A 14,409-nucleotide genomic window follows, 5' to 3' on the forward strand; every position below is an offset into this window, starting at 1 on the left:
CCAAGGGTTTGATCCAAAGCCCATTCAAGCCAATGGAATGGCTCACTGATTTCAGTGAGCTTTGGATCAAACCCAAATTTCATTTAATTTTAATAACAAAAAAAGTTAATTATAGAAATAAATTATGAGGGAAAAATGGCATTACGACTCTGTGGTATTTCCATTTAGATTGCTGGAGCTTTGTGTTTAGTCAAAGAAAAATCTGCAATCTTTCATTGTTGAGCAAATCGACTGGTTTGAGCTTTTGCCTCTAAATATTGCATCCTATATCAGGGTGTGCAGGTAAACTCTAAAGGCAGGAGGGCAGAGAGAGGTAGGGAACCATAGTGAAAAAGCCATCATGTCTTTAGAATTCAAAACGCTCTACAAATAAAAATGTATGCCTACAAAAAAATGCCTGTAATTTTTCCCATGAAGAATAGCAAGAGAGACATAAGAAACCACATTCCTTTTCACAAAACAATCAAACATGATTTTGTTTTTCCTCACATTTTTATTGGCAGTGCCAATATTTTTAAATTACTCTTAAATAAAGCCTCTACAACCAGAACCAAATATTACTCTCACTAACACCCGGGCAAACTCATTGAGGTCAATGGGAGTCACATAAGTATAGCTTAGAGTGAAATGTGGCCCCAGAGGTATGAAAAAGGTACACATCAGTAAAATGAAGACTGCTGCATAGATACAGCATTAAATACACAAACATAGGTATGCTAATGGCCTATATGTATGTGATTGTGTGTATGCAGTATGTACAATATGTGCATCGGCGTATTTTAAGTGTGTGTTTAGGTTCTAAAGAGATCTGTATATGCTATTTATTCAGTAAAGAAGTTTGACTAGGATTTGCAACTAAAAAAAGAGCCTTCTTGGCCAAACTGCAGAACTCAGTAATTTACTCATGCAGCTTTTAATATCCACAGTCAGAAGCTGGAATAGAAAGTGGACATAGCCATCTTTCTGGCTACAAAATCCTCATATTGGGAAGAGATTTGTCAAAAAGTGAAATGCCATGCATTGTGCATTCCCATTTGTGCCGATCCCGGCTTGCTACTGTGGTTTGGTAATTGCTTCTCTCCTAGCCACAGAAAATTTAGAAAGAAGACCAATAATGCCACCCACAGGTTTACAGGTTTATTGCTAGGTCGCAATGAATTTTGAGATTTGGTTTCTTGGCTTGCTTTTAATTGGAAATCAAACATACTCACATAAGAGGAAAGCACAGTCAGATTTGGACAGATACTTTATCCGGTCTTATTATCAACTGTATAAAAATAAATAGCCTTGCCCCCGTTAGCAATATTATGGTTTTGTATGCAGGTGGCTATATTCCACTGGAGGGAATTTCAAAATTTAAATTTCAAAATTGGGAAAAGTTTCAATAAAATGTTTTAATTTTTTTTGTAAACAAAATTCCTTCACCCCTTTTTTCAATAAATCTGGCCAAAACTTTTTCATTAAAACCGGCCAAGATGTTTCAAATGTTGAACGTCATCCAAAATGTTAAAGTTTTTTGGTGGGAGGGGTTGGAAAACCAATCACCACCACAATATTGGGAATACATTTTCACAAGAGTTTACATATTCCACCTTATCTTTTCGCCACTGGCTCTAGTGCAGAGGTTCTCCAACTGTGGGCCATGTCATCTGCAAAGCCCTCCCTAGTGGTCTGCAGAATGAAATATTGTGAGAAACAGCCAATGGGGTTGGAACTGAGCTGATCCACGAGAGCAATGGTCTGTTGCAAAGCGGTGCAAGGAATGCAGAGAATGGAGAACCCCTGGTACAGTGGCTTTTAGGTTATGTCTACACTGCATCTGGGAACAAGCCTCCTGGCCCAGGTCAACAGACATGCTAAAAACAGCCGTGTAGATGTTGCAGCTCAGGCTCTCAAGCTTGGGAGGGGAAGGGGATTAAGAGCCCAAGATGCAACAACTATACAGCTGTTTTTAGCACACTGTTACAAGCCCCAGGAACACAAGTCTGTGAACGCAGACTAGGAGGCTCATTCCCCGCTGCAGTGTAAACATACCCTATGTGACAATAAACACAGCTTATTTTGATGCTAATACCTCAGTGCTTTTACTCGCCAAGTGAAATGGATAATACAAGTATGTAACCCTTTCACAACTTAAAACAATGCCTTTCTGGCTCATGCATCAACAGAATGGTTAAGTAAGGTCCACATGGCTCTGCAAATTAAAAACTGCACGGTTTTCAGAGCTTGCCCTCAGTGGGGCTGCCTGGGTATAACAGAAGGCAGGCAATATGGAGACAGACAACGGGGTTCTATGGTTGCTCCTGCAAATGGAGCTCCACTAACCATTGTGTTCATAACGTAAGAGCCAGAAACAAATGTAGTTCACTCTCCCATAGCTATGTTGGTTCTCCAGAGTTAAGTATAGAATTCTTCAGTACAGTGTTCTTTACTGCAGGGTAAAGAACAGAAAAACCTGACTTCTTTCACTAAAGAAAGCAGATATGACTCTGGAAAGTGAATTCTTATGAATGCTGTACTGATTTTATAGGTTGGTCTTTTTACCCATTTTTATTACAAAGGCTATTGGTATGAAAACATACCAATACCCTTTGTAATAAAAAGTGGGGGGGGAGAGTAATGAAACATAAATATTGGCTTATCATCTCTCTCTCTTTTTCAGAGATGCGTCCCCAGAGCACATAATGTTTCAGAGGGGAAATACTTGGGGTCAAATAGTGCTGAGGCCAGGTCCTTTCCTCACTTGCTCTCTCACTCGGTGCAGTATCTGAAGCCATGTAGGTGGCTCTTCACATGCTTCCTCTGGCAGGCCAGTAAGGGACGATAAAGGAAGCCCTGGCATCTGCACCATTACATTACATCTCTTAGCTGGAATTAGTTTTCAGGATTCCTACTGGCCAGCTTCACTCAGCCTGAACTCCAAATGGCCATGTAGGTCCAGACACCCCTCCTTTTTGTCCCTGTCCCTCAGACACTGACAGAGGACAGACTGACGTGAACTCCCGCTGGTTTCTCCACCAGTGTGATTTGCTGTTCTAGAGATGGCCTCTTTTCCAGAGAAACTTATTCCCCGCGTTTGACATCTCCGTGAGCAGACACTATGTTACAATTTGGCCAGTGATTTGGAAATATAGGGAAATGGCACAATGACAATCGAAGTTTATTCACTATACGCAGGATGTTTTGTATATATTAGGCTAATCTAACCAAAGAAGTTATCGGTTAAATCACTTGGACTAAATTCTTTAAACAAGATATGAAAGAAAAGTACTAGCAGTAACTTTGCAAGCTGAAGCATTTATAAAATGGGACACTGGATAAAGTACTGGCTTTCTTCTGCAACGGAGTAGAATGAATGCTTGTACTTTGCTGAAATGAATTCAGAGGCCATTCAAATAGTTCTAAAAGTTGTGGGACCTTAATGGATTTGAGATTAGATACATAACACTGTAGTTCTCTTGATTTAATAATGAATGTAGTATCTAGGACTTAGACTTCAGAATTTAACCCAACATAGTATTTGCATTATCTTGGTTTATATGTCGCAATTATGGTTATTAAAATTGTTATCTGAATTATTTTAAGTGTGTAGTTGCCTTCTTACCATGTGAAGTCATAATCATCTGTAACATCACAGCTGGTCTTTGTAGAAATGATCATGAGATCAAAATCAGGATTAATGTTAACAAAAACTACAGGAGGGACACATGGTCCTAAATAGATTAGATCACAGGGAAGTACATGTGATGGTAGGGGAGTACTAGTAGCAGACGGGAAAAATTCATTCCAATCCAAACGCCTAAAATCCATTTAAATCTAATTTAAATCCTATTCCGGGGGCTTAAATAAGACTTAGTTGTTCTTAAATCTTCTGAAAGCCCTCTGCATACAGGTGAATTTCCTGGATAAAACCAGTGTTGCTTCCTCATCCCCAGTGCATCACTTTAGTTTAACAAGGACCGTTGTTAAGACTAGTTAAAGTCTTATGCATCTTTAGGATGTTGTTTTGAAGGTTATTAAAATTAATGTGTATAATTTAGATGCCGTCTCTCCAGAATAATTAACCATGAGGAATTTGTATATAATTGTCAAGGTAAATTAGAGACATCATCTAAACAACATGCAACTGTTCTATCTGAAAAGGGAGGGATAGCTCAGTGGTTTGAGCATTGGCCTACTAAACCCAGGGTTGTGAGTTCAATCCTTGAGGGGGCTATTTAGGGATCTAAGGCAAAAATTGGGGATTGGTCCTGCTTTGAGCAGGGGGTTGCACTAGATGACCTCCTGAGGTCCCTTCCAACCCTGATATTCTATGATAATAGCTAGTGTTAAGCTGGTACGAGTTCATTAGTTCAAGAAAATACTCCTTATTTAGAAGATCTGAGTTTTTAAGAAACAACTCCCACATTAAAAACTTGAAAGCATTGCTGTTACCAAAAGGAATGGAAAGAGAAGAGAAGGCACTTGAGTATTTCTCTAGGACAAGATGAAAGAATATTTCAGATTTCACTCTAATCAGAACAAAAAGTGGATTCGTGACATGTGTGGCAATGTGTTACCTTAATTATTATTTTCAGTTCTGTTGATAACCCTGAAAAACACTTACATACATGAGTCACTTTATATATTGACCCAGCTCCCACTGAAGTCAGTGGAAAGGCTTCCATTGGCTTCAATGGAAGTTGGATCAGGTGCATAAGTAGTTCATGCACAGTTACTCACACACATAAGTGTATGTAGGATATCGTCAAAGATCAGATCCTTAACATGATTAAAGGGGGAAGGGAGACAATTAGTAACTTCTAGAACAGGCATTCTCCCCTGTCTCTTACCATGTGTCTGTACACCTAGCACAATGGGGTCTTCATCTCAATTGGTGTTTATAGGCACAATAATATTAGACATAGCAGAAATGCTATTGTTTTGTCATTTGCCAAATAATTACATGGGAATTCAGGACAATACAACCCAGCTCTTAATAGTCCAGTACCCTACCCACTAGACCATGCAGCCTCTGAAGACTTATATTATTCACATTTCCTTCTGCCACATTGGAACTGAAAAATCTTATGACACTTACGTACTAAATAATAATGCAAAAACTTTTCCAATTGGAACAGCCACACAATCAAAGCTCTACAGTTCATTGTAATAGGCATTCACGTGCCAGATTTCATCAAGCAGAAGATGGAGACATGTTTCACTACAAAGAGAAGCAACAGCACCCACATGGCATGCATATTAAAGAACACGAATCTCAGGAAACGGTGATAAAAATTAATCAAGCCAAGTTCTGAAGCAGCCAGAGTGAGGAAGTTATTTTTTCAGTAAACTCAACTTTTGAAATGCCAGCTATATAGGTGATCTAAAGGACAACTTATCTGACAGTATGATTGGATTGTGCTGAAGTGAACTACCATCCATTTGGTGGGTTTGCTTGACTAGTCTGTCAATGAATAAGTGTCATTGCACCTGGCCTGTTCTATTTAGGCCTGCATCCATCATAACCAATGCTGCCTGCTTGCTCACTAAAGAAAATATGAGTTTCACTGGGAAAATAAAAGAAAGTAAATGCTGATTCATTGGGTGGTTTGGACGGTGACAGATGTTGTCAGAAGCTGTTAGTGATGCGACAAGTTGAAAAGATTAAGAAGCAGAGTTCAGTTTGGATGATTGTCCAAATCTCCTCTGACCCTATCAGATCTGCAGATTCGAACATGAAGTCTTCAGAAAACATGCTCTCTCATCAGATGACTAATATATACTGTTTGGACCGGAAACACCACAAGATCAACTTCTTTGGTGACATCTCAGTCAGCACGTCTGCATTTGGCCCCAACCAGAAGTCTGAGGTGTGCTAAATTTTAAAAAAGGTAAGCCAAACTTTCTGAAACTCAGAGAAAAAAAAATCTAGCATATATTCTGAGCAAAGATTTAAGTCTGTGCCCAGATTTACCTTCTACTAGACAATAATAGTACCTATTTTCTAGTTCCTGACAATAGGTAGCACCTGAAAACTAGGACAGAGATTTCAGTCATGAGCAGGTCTGCAAAAGGAGGAAGCATGTAAAGAGATAAGACAAGCTTTTTAAAGGTGACTAGCGATTTTGGGTGCCCAACTTGAGACATCTCAAAGGGGCCTCATTTTTGGCAAATGTTGAGCATCCACCCTCTGAAAACTGACCCCTTTGAGGTGTCTGAGGTTGAACATCCGAAATCTCTAGTCACTTTTTGAAAATCTTGGCTGCAGTATACACATGTATACAGGCCTGGATTAATCAGCACACCCTGTGTGCACTTGCACGGGGAGTCCCATCTCAGGAGGCCCTCTGGGCCTCAAGTTGCCACTTGGCAGGTTTTTGTTGCCCATTGTAATGTGCCGGGGGCGGGCGGGGAGGGCGCACAGCAGCAGTTCATTTGTAATTTACCAGCACATTGTAACAGGCAACCGTTGCTGCATGCACACACAGGGAGGTGCCAGGAACTGCTTTCACTACAGTGCTCAGGTCACATGGCCACTGGGAATGCTGCTGGCACAGCACCCAGGTCCCGCTACACATACCAGGCCCACATCAATGCGGCGGCTGAGGCTCCTGCTCCTCTCAATGCCAGAAAGTTGGATGGACCCAAGGCTGAGCAGGAAGGGCTACAGAGTGGGGACGTGGGGGGAGGAAGTGCTCCCAGGAGGGAACTGTAGAGGGGGTCTCTGGGCTGAGGCTCCTGGAAGGGGGTGGGTGAAGAGGCTTATGGACCACGAAGGGGCTTATGGGATGGGGAGCAGTGACTGGTTTTTCTATCTCTTGGAGGTAGCAGCCCTATTTGGGCTCCGACTACGTTCGGCCAGCCACCCCACATCAGGACTCATGACAGGGGGGCAGGCAGGCAGGCCAAACTTCAGTGAGTGATGTTGCAATCTGGTTCATGGGGTCGCAGTGCCACTCAGGTCGGGCACCCTAGGCAGATGAACAGGCAGGTTTGCTGCCTTAGCAGCTAGGCTTCTTCCCTTCTATGTCTAGTTTAAGGAAGATGGGTGGGAGGGGCAATTTCCATAGTGCACAGGACCTCAAAACTCTTTAACCCAGCCCTGCATTTATATGCCATACCCACTCCTGTTCCTAACATATGTACATATTCATGTGGAGGTCAAAGCTCTGGTGCAGGAACCTCGATTTCTTGCAGGTCCCTAGAGCACCATGAGTACCATGGACTCAAAAGAGAATAAGAATACATACTGCTCCTAAATTGCAATACTCACACTAAAGAACCAAAGTTTAGACTCCCATTGCACAATTCTTGGAAGTATCTCCTCATCCTCATGTGCTGATAAAACAGTAGTAGTAATTTACATCTGGGAATGACTAAAAGAAACATTATCAGCCCAATTCTATGAGTTCCTTGTTTGCAGAAATCCCATTGACTTCAGCAGCAGCTCCAGGATCATGGCCTATGCCATCTTTGTGGGAAAGCAGTCGTGTGGGAGACAAAGCAACTTAATCACCTCGTAGAAAGAGTATTCTGAATTTTATTTCCAAATTAAAGAGAGTTCTGTGTCCATCAGGAATCAGGACAGAGGGAAGGGGCAGCAAAGGAAGAGTAGAGTGAAGAAAGAGGGACAAAACAAAGAGATGAGAGACTTTTGGGGGGCAGACTCATGCACAGGATTTTTGATATATGACCTTGAACTAACAAGAGAGACAGAAAGACTGATTAGAGACATGGCTTCAGAGCTGTATGGAGAGACCCAGGCCACGTAAGATTTATGTAAGATTTTAGGTATATGATGTCACACCAGTTTATGGTCCCCCTCTTGGCAACAGTAGTCTAAGACATGTTTGTTGAGTTCCCTGAATTGGACTTGGTGATGCACAAAGCTGGGTACCCCAGAGAGAAAGGAGGCACAATCAGGAAAGAGGTGATGAATAAAGCACTTAAATTTTTATCAAGAGAAGTGCTGAAAACCATCAATTTCCACACTCTTTAGTGGGAACTGATGGTGCTCAAGACCCTGCAGGACTGAGCCCTGGATCAGAGGAAAGGGTAGTACAGGGCCTCTCCCCAAAAGGTGGGGCAAAGATGTTGTCTGCAGTCAGTGTGGCCAGGGGCTAAATGTGTGAGATGTGGCTGCTAAGGGTCTTTCAACAAGACATTTAGGGTCCGGTCATGCTCCTGCTGACACCAATGGCAAAACTCCCACTGACTTCAGTGACTCAAGCCCTTCAAGCGTCTTCCCTACTTCTATTTTTAAACATGTCTATTTTTAAACATTATTTTTAAAAATATTTTTAAACTTCACGGGGAACCACTTTCCATTTGCACCAGTGAGACCTGCAGAAAATGTGCCACTAGTTCACTTTGTTGAACTGAAAGAGCATTAAAATTTTATCTGCTCCACTAGAAGATCAACAAAAGAAAATCTGGCCTGTGCTCCCACAAGAATCAAATAAATACCTTCGCTGTCTGGGAAGCATGCATTCTGGATTCATTCACAATACAATAGATGATAAAATCTCCCATCCCAGATCATTTTGCTAATCCCCAGTGAACCAGGGAATAGGTGTTTATTTAAAAAAAAAAAATAAAAAAAAAACAGTGGCCTTCTTTTGCTAACACAATGATGGGTTCTCTGCTCCAAGAATGAGAGGATATAACATGATCTTAAAATATTCTGACTGCTAATGTTTCAAGAGCATGTAGGAATCTCCAGCTCCTCTCAAATGGAGAGGGAAACTGACCAACAATAGATAAAGACAATAATATGTTGGAACAGTAAGCTCGTTTTCTGAACTTGTTGAAGTAATGGGTTTAGTTCACTTCAGTAAAAAAGGCCTGTTATGTTGAGAGTGTTTGTATTAAGACATGTTGCAATAAACTACACTTTGATTTCATTTGTTTCTTTAAAGAAAAATCTATCTAACCTTAAATGATACTAGCTTTGCTGGTGCCTTTCAGCCAGTACTTTTGAGTTCATTAGAGCAGCTGAGTTGTTTAGCTTGCATATCTGTAAGAGTCAGAAATATGCTGGCTAATACTCAAGGTCCTAATCCTGCAAAGACTCATGCACATGCTTGACTTTTCACACTGAGAGTAGTCTCGTTGAAGCCAACAAAACGATTCATGTTGGATAAAATTATGCATATGCATACATCTTTTTAAGATCAAGGCTGTCCTCTGTGCTGCATGATTACCATGCTAGCAGCCTATCAGTGTTCCCATAATTTAATCTCTCAAAGTGCCATGAGTACCATTTATCAGAAAGCACTGTTGTAATGTACTCCCTAAATAAAAAAAGTACAAATATGTCAGCAGTCTGCAGATACTAGTGCGCATAGCGAAGTACTCAAATGCATGGGGGTTTCCAACATCTCCTTGTTTGGCAGATTAAACACCTGAAGTTGTCTGCCTTGATTAGGCTCTCATGTCTGAATGCATTCTGGTGTCAGAGTGACCTGAACACTTACTCCATGCATCTATCAGTTCCAGCCTTCAATGGCAATGGCATTCATAATTTAAGTGACTGAATCATAGATGGCTACTACTTGAAATAATGATGGCTTTTGGGGGGCTATTCCTTTACATTTTGCATGGGTGATGTTCAGCCTCTTAATGTATTTGTTCCTTAACTGTGATGGAAAACTTACTAGAGGAGAGCTCGGTAATAACGTGACACTGGCTCCTCCCCCTTGTTTCTATCCACTTCCACAGCTGTCCAGACTCTTCATTCCAAAGAAGAGTTTGAAGGTCTGTAAAAGCAGCTGGAAATGAGGAGCCAGATTTCGGTGCCTATATTAGGGATGTCTGTAGAGGAGGAAAGGAGATGTGGCTCCAGTCACTGAGGACTGCTGCTAAGTGAAAGAGAAATGTCCAAGGGGGAAGGAATTGAGGCATCCAGACAGTATGTACTGGAGAGCAGAGAACCAGACAGAAGGTCTTTGCTTTGAGAGGAGAACCAAGTGGCAGGGAAACACGTGTAGAGGCGGGGAGGAGAAGGGGTCTAGATGACAGAAGCGTGTGCAGGGAAACAAAGGACCAGAGAGGAGTATTGTAGAGAACACAGAATACTTCACTAATATTGCTTTTCCATGTACTTTGGGAACCCCTGTCCTGCTTACTCCATTATAAAAGCTCCAATTATAAAAGCTGCTCAGCATGAAAGAGACCGTCTCTGGGTGCTTACTGTTTAAAGTGATAATTTATGTCAATTCTGAAACCATCATTTCAAAATTGGCCAATGCCCAAATATGAGAATATCTGAAATCCACTGTCTGTAGTTTGGGATCTGAACTATTTAGTTCTTTTATTATCTTGAGATGGACTGACTTACCAGCTCCCTATGAATCAGCTACCTTGCTCCCCACTCAGGACCTCCATTCCTTAGTGGTGGGATATAGCCAGCTTGTGATAACTCCCCTCCTCCAACCCCAGGCCTCCTCTAGCAACACCAAAATCTATTCTTATATTTTTTCCATTGAAACAGCATACGAGCCAGCCTCTCTCTTTGGTTATTTTTCCTAGCTTGCACCTTAGCTTGTTTATATTTCTATAGGGCTTGTATGTTGTGTTTCCTCTTTTCTATCCTTGATGCTCATTTTCACAGAGTACTTCACCAATTAGGCTGCACTGCACTGGTCCTACCTTGCACTCTTAGGACCAAACCCTGTCCCTTTGGCATGCTATATGTGCAAGGAGCATGCTGGATCACTGTGGTCCAGCTTGGAGCCAAGACTACCCCTGGAATCCCAAGGAGGGAAGTCATTCCAGAAGCCCATAACCCTGTGCCTTGGCTATGAGGCCTTGAACCCTGGATAATGAGGGCCTGAGCATATGACAGCCTTCCTGACAGCTCGGGGGGTTGGAGGGGGGGTGGGGGCGCGGAGGTGTGAGTTCCTCCATTGTTCACCTGAAGGGAACTAAGAAGAACAGCACAGCTGGAAGATTCCCTGTAGCTGACAGTGTCAAAAAGGTATCATCAACCAGGACCCAAGCCACGTCCACTGGGGCACAGAACCCTTCACAGTGATTCCCCCACAACCCCTAGTATCCCTGCCCATGCTTAGGTCACACAGTCAGTTTTAATTTGTGGGGGACTTGTCAGAGACAAGTCTGGTTCCTCCTTTGCCTCCCACAACTTTGTTGTGGGATTTACTACAGCCCCAAGGCAATGCTATTCTCTGTGAGTCATGTGTAGGAAGAGAGGGGGACCAGGACATCTGGAGGGCCACTTAGAGAGGCGGGGAGATTGTTAGCATGAGCTCTTTGCCCCACGGAGTTGCTCAGGACAGCAAACTTTAGAAACCATCTTCGCTCTCTCCACTTAGCCTCATTGTCTCCAGGATTGTCAGGCTGGTGCAGAGCCACGATACATGGGTCTGTGTGGCTAACATGCCCCATACTCCCTCTTAAAACAGGGCCAGGACTTGGCCCTTCGCAATTCCAACTGTCTGTGTCCTTAACCTGCCAAAGAGACCCAGTGCCACACTCTTCTCCCCGTCAAGCGAGAGACAAGAGTGAAACACAATACACAATTGAGCAAAAACAGTGCCTAAAGGAAATCCAGAGACAAATCGGTTTGTATAAAGCCAGTGACCCTGCTCCCATTGAAAGCAACAAGTTTTTTTCCACTGAAGTCACTGGGAGCAGGATGGGGCGGAGAGGCTGATTGAAACACCACTGAAATCAACAGGAGTTTTTGCGCCAACTTCAACGAGCTAAGGGTCAGGCCACAAGTCCATAATTAACAAGCAGTGAGGCAATGGAAAATAAACAACAGCTAGAAACTGCAGATGTGTCATATATATTTTACATAGGGTCAACAACAGACACAAACCATACTTTAGCTGTATCAGTCCACTTCCTCCATCCTGCTCCAGGATCTGTCCTGGGCTCTGATCAACAAAATGAAGGTCAGAATCTCTTGGGAGGAGGATTCCCACCTGTGAAACTGAACTGTCGGTAATAACAGCCAGTACATTCTGAAAAGCAAATGTATTTGCCCACATGTAGCCCTTTGGCAACAAAGCTGATATTCTGAGTGGGCAGCTTAAGGCTTTGCTTTCTGTTCTTTTAGGAAGCCATAAGTGTTTTATGAAATCAGTCAGTCACTTCTGAGATCAGCAGCCTGTGGCAGCGGGCTAGGAAGAGGCGAGAGCTCACACAGCAATGAAAAATTATATAATACAATTATGCAGGTTGTTTGAGAGCTGTGTTCAATTTCCCACCCATACATAGTTCTTCAGCGAGCCCAAATAAAGAGCCTCTGAAAGACTCGCCTGCACCCTCTGTCTTACATGTGCAGCAACCTTTCATTTATAGTACTGGGAACTAAAAGAACATGTCAGGCATCTGGGGTGGACAGAGGCACTGAAGAGGGATAATTGAACATCTGTTTGCTGAACACACACATTTAATGTAGGGCTTGACGTTGAGAGACTGAGAACACAACAGGCCCCATTGAACAAAATGGTAAACTTCTCTTTGAATTCAAGGTGACCAGGATTGGGCCTAACGGAAATTGCAAGGTATTTATGTAACCCCTTCCTGGAGGACTCCTGATCCCCAAGCGCAGTAGAGTCCACTTACTCTTCTCTCCTGTGTAGCTGTGTCTCCCCTTAGACCAATCAGCCTTGGGTTCATTATGTTCCTTGAGCAGATGGCAGGTGTCAGCCCTTGGCTTGCTGATCTCTGGAGCTAAACTGGATTCCCAGTGCACAGAGCCCCCATCTAGAGGCCAGGTGAATAAATTAAATATGCCCCCCTCCCCCCTGTGGTCTCCAGGACATTACAAATTCAAAGCAATCAAGGATCAACCAGGTTAAAAAAGGCACAAACACTTAATGAAGGGAAAGAGCAGGGTTAACTTGCAAGGGGTACGACTAGACATTAGGCAGAGGGAATAGGCAGGGGAACCAAGAGAACTGGACATGAATGGACGGGTTATACCCACACCCATAAATCAGACTCTCCCACAGAGAGAAGCATCCCCTGTAACAGCAAGTTGTAACCAAACTCCCGCGCAGGCTGTAAAAGCAAGCGGGTGCCACCCCAGAGTTTGCCCACAGGCCTCAGCAGTCCCTGTGCATGCAGCAATTTGTGCTGAGCTCTGTGGGGCTGACTGAACGCAGGTAAGTTTGTCCAATAAAATAACCAGATCAACGCTGATGGCCTCATCGTGGCAAGGGTATGGTGCAGCATTAATGCACCCCTCCAATTCCAGGTGAGCCTTCGCTTGCCTGTGCGCCCACTCACCAGGCCTCTGCTCCCCTCAGAGCCCCTCCCTAAGCAACAAGGGGCAACACCCCCATTACTCATGGGTATGGTGTCCCATTGCAAGGCACATCTCTTGCTCAGTAGACCAGGTCCCAGGTGACTCAAACCCTGCCCTTCCTTCAGCTTCCAGAACAAGGGAGGCCTCACAGTGAGAAGCACAGACAGTCCTCTGCTAAGGAAACCCCTCATCTTTGGCTCCTTCTGCTACTGTGACCCAACTTCCTCCCCCCAAACTTTGTCTCTGTGCAGGCCCACATCAGGTCAGGGCAGGCCTAGCCACCTGCAGGCAATTCAGGGACTGCAGCTGGTTGCCTTGCTTGTCATTCTGGCTCCACCACGGCCCTCACAAACCTGTCCGTGTCACTGGCACCTGATTAGACAGCCCTTCAGGGCCCTTCTGCTGCCCGGAGCCTCCAAAGTAGCCCAGGTTGCATTTATTATTAGCTTTAGATTAGCATCTTGAGGCCCTCTTGTGCTAGGTACAATACAAACACACAGGGAGAGAATCCGCGCTCTGAAGTGTTTATAATCTAAATAGGCAAGCAAACAAAGAGCTTTAGACAAGCAAGCAAACAAAGAGCGGGCGGAGTAAACAGAGGCAAACCAGTTTACCCAGGGTAACTCAGCAGGACAGTGGGAGAGCAAGGATTAGAAGCCAGGTCCCCTGAATCCCAGTCTAGTGCACTAGGCTTTGCTACCTCCCCAATATGTCTCAAGGGGGACCCTTAAAAGGCAGCTTAGTGTTCTCAGATTTAAAGCTTAAAGTGAAAAATAACATTCAAACAGGTAAACTAAGACCCCTTTGTTTCATTAACAGCAAACTCCTACAGTTGTCCATTAAAGAGAACAAAGAGCTTTCTGCTGAGTTTCCCTTAGATAGAAGATTATGAATGATTTCCATGTAATGTTCAAGAGTTGAGCTGGGCAAATATGTTGTAATAAAACCCCACAAAAGGGGAGAACTGCCTGGAATAGTGTTTGTTATAACCCCCCAAAAGCTACCTCTGAAATGGTCATAACTGCATCAAGGAAACCTCTATTGAATATTTAACAGCCCCTTTTCCCTACCATGGATTGCAGAGAAATTTATGGTTTAGTGCTCAAACCATGCAATAAATTCAGTGGGTATGTCTACACTGCATACGA

General features: G+C 43.3%; 1 long non-coding RNA gene across 1 annotated transcript in view; it reads left to right on the top strand.

Moving 5' to 3' along the window:
* LOC122461936 overlaps positions 1-14,409 on the top strand; it is a 31,993-nt gene that overhangs the window by 15,466 nt on the left and 2,118 nt on the right. Inside the window, exon 2 of the long non-coding RNA XR_006284205.1 lies at positions 5,702-5,873. This is a non-coding gene — a long non-coding RNA (uncharacterized LOC122461936). The remainder of the gene's footprint in view (positions 1-5,701; positions 5,874-14,409) is intronic.

This window comes from Chelonia mydas, chromosome 10, assembly GCF_015237465.2.
Source record: "Chelonia mydas isolate rCheMyd1 chromosome 10, rCheMyd1.pri.v2, whole genome shotgun sequence".
NCBI classification, from domain to species: domain Eukaryota; kingdom Metazoa; phylum Chordata; order Testudines; family Cheloniidae; genus Chelonia; species Chelonia mydas.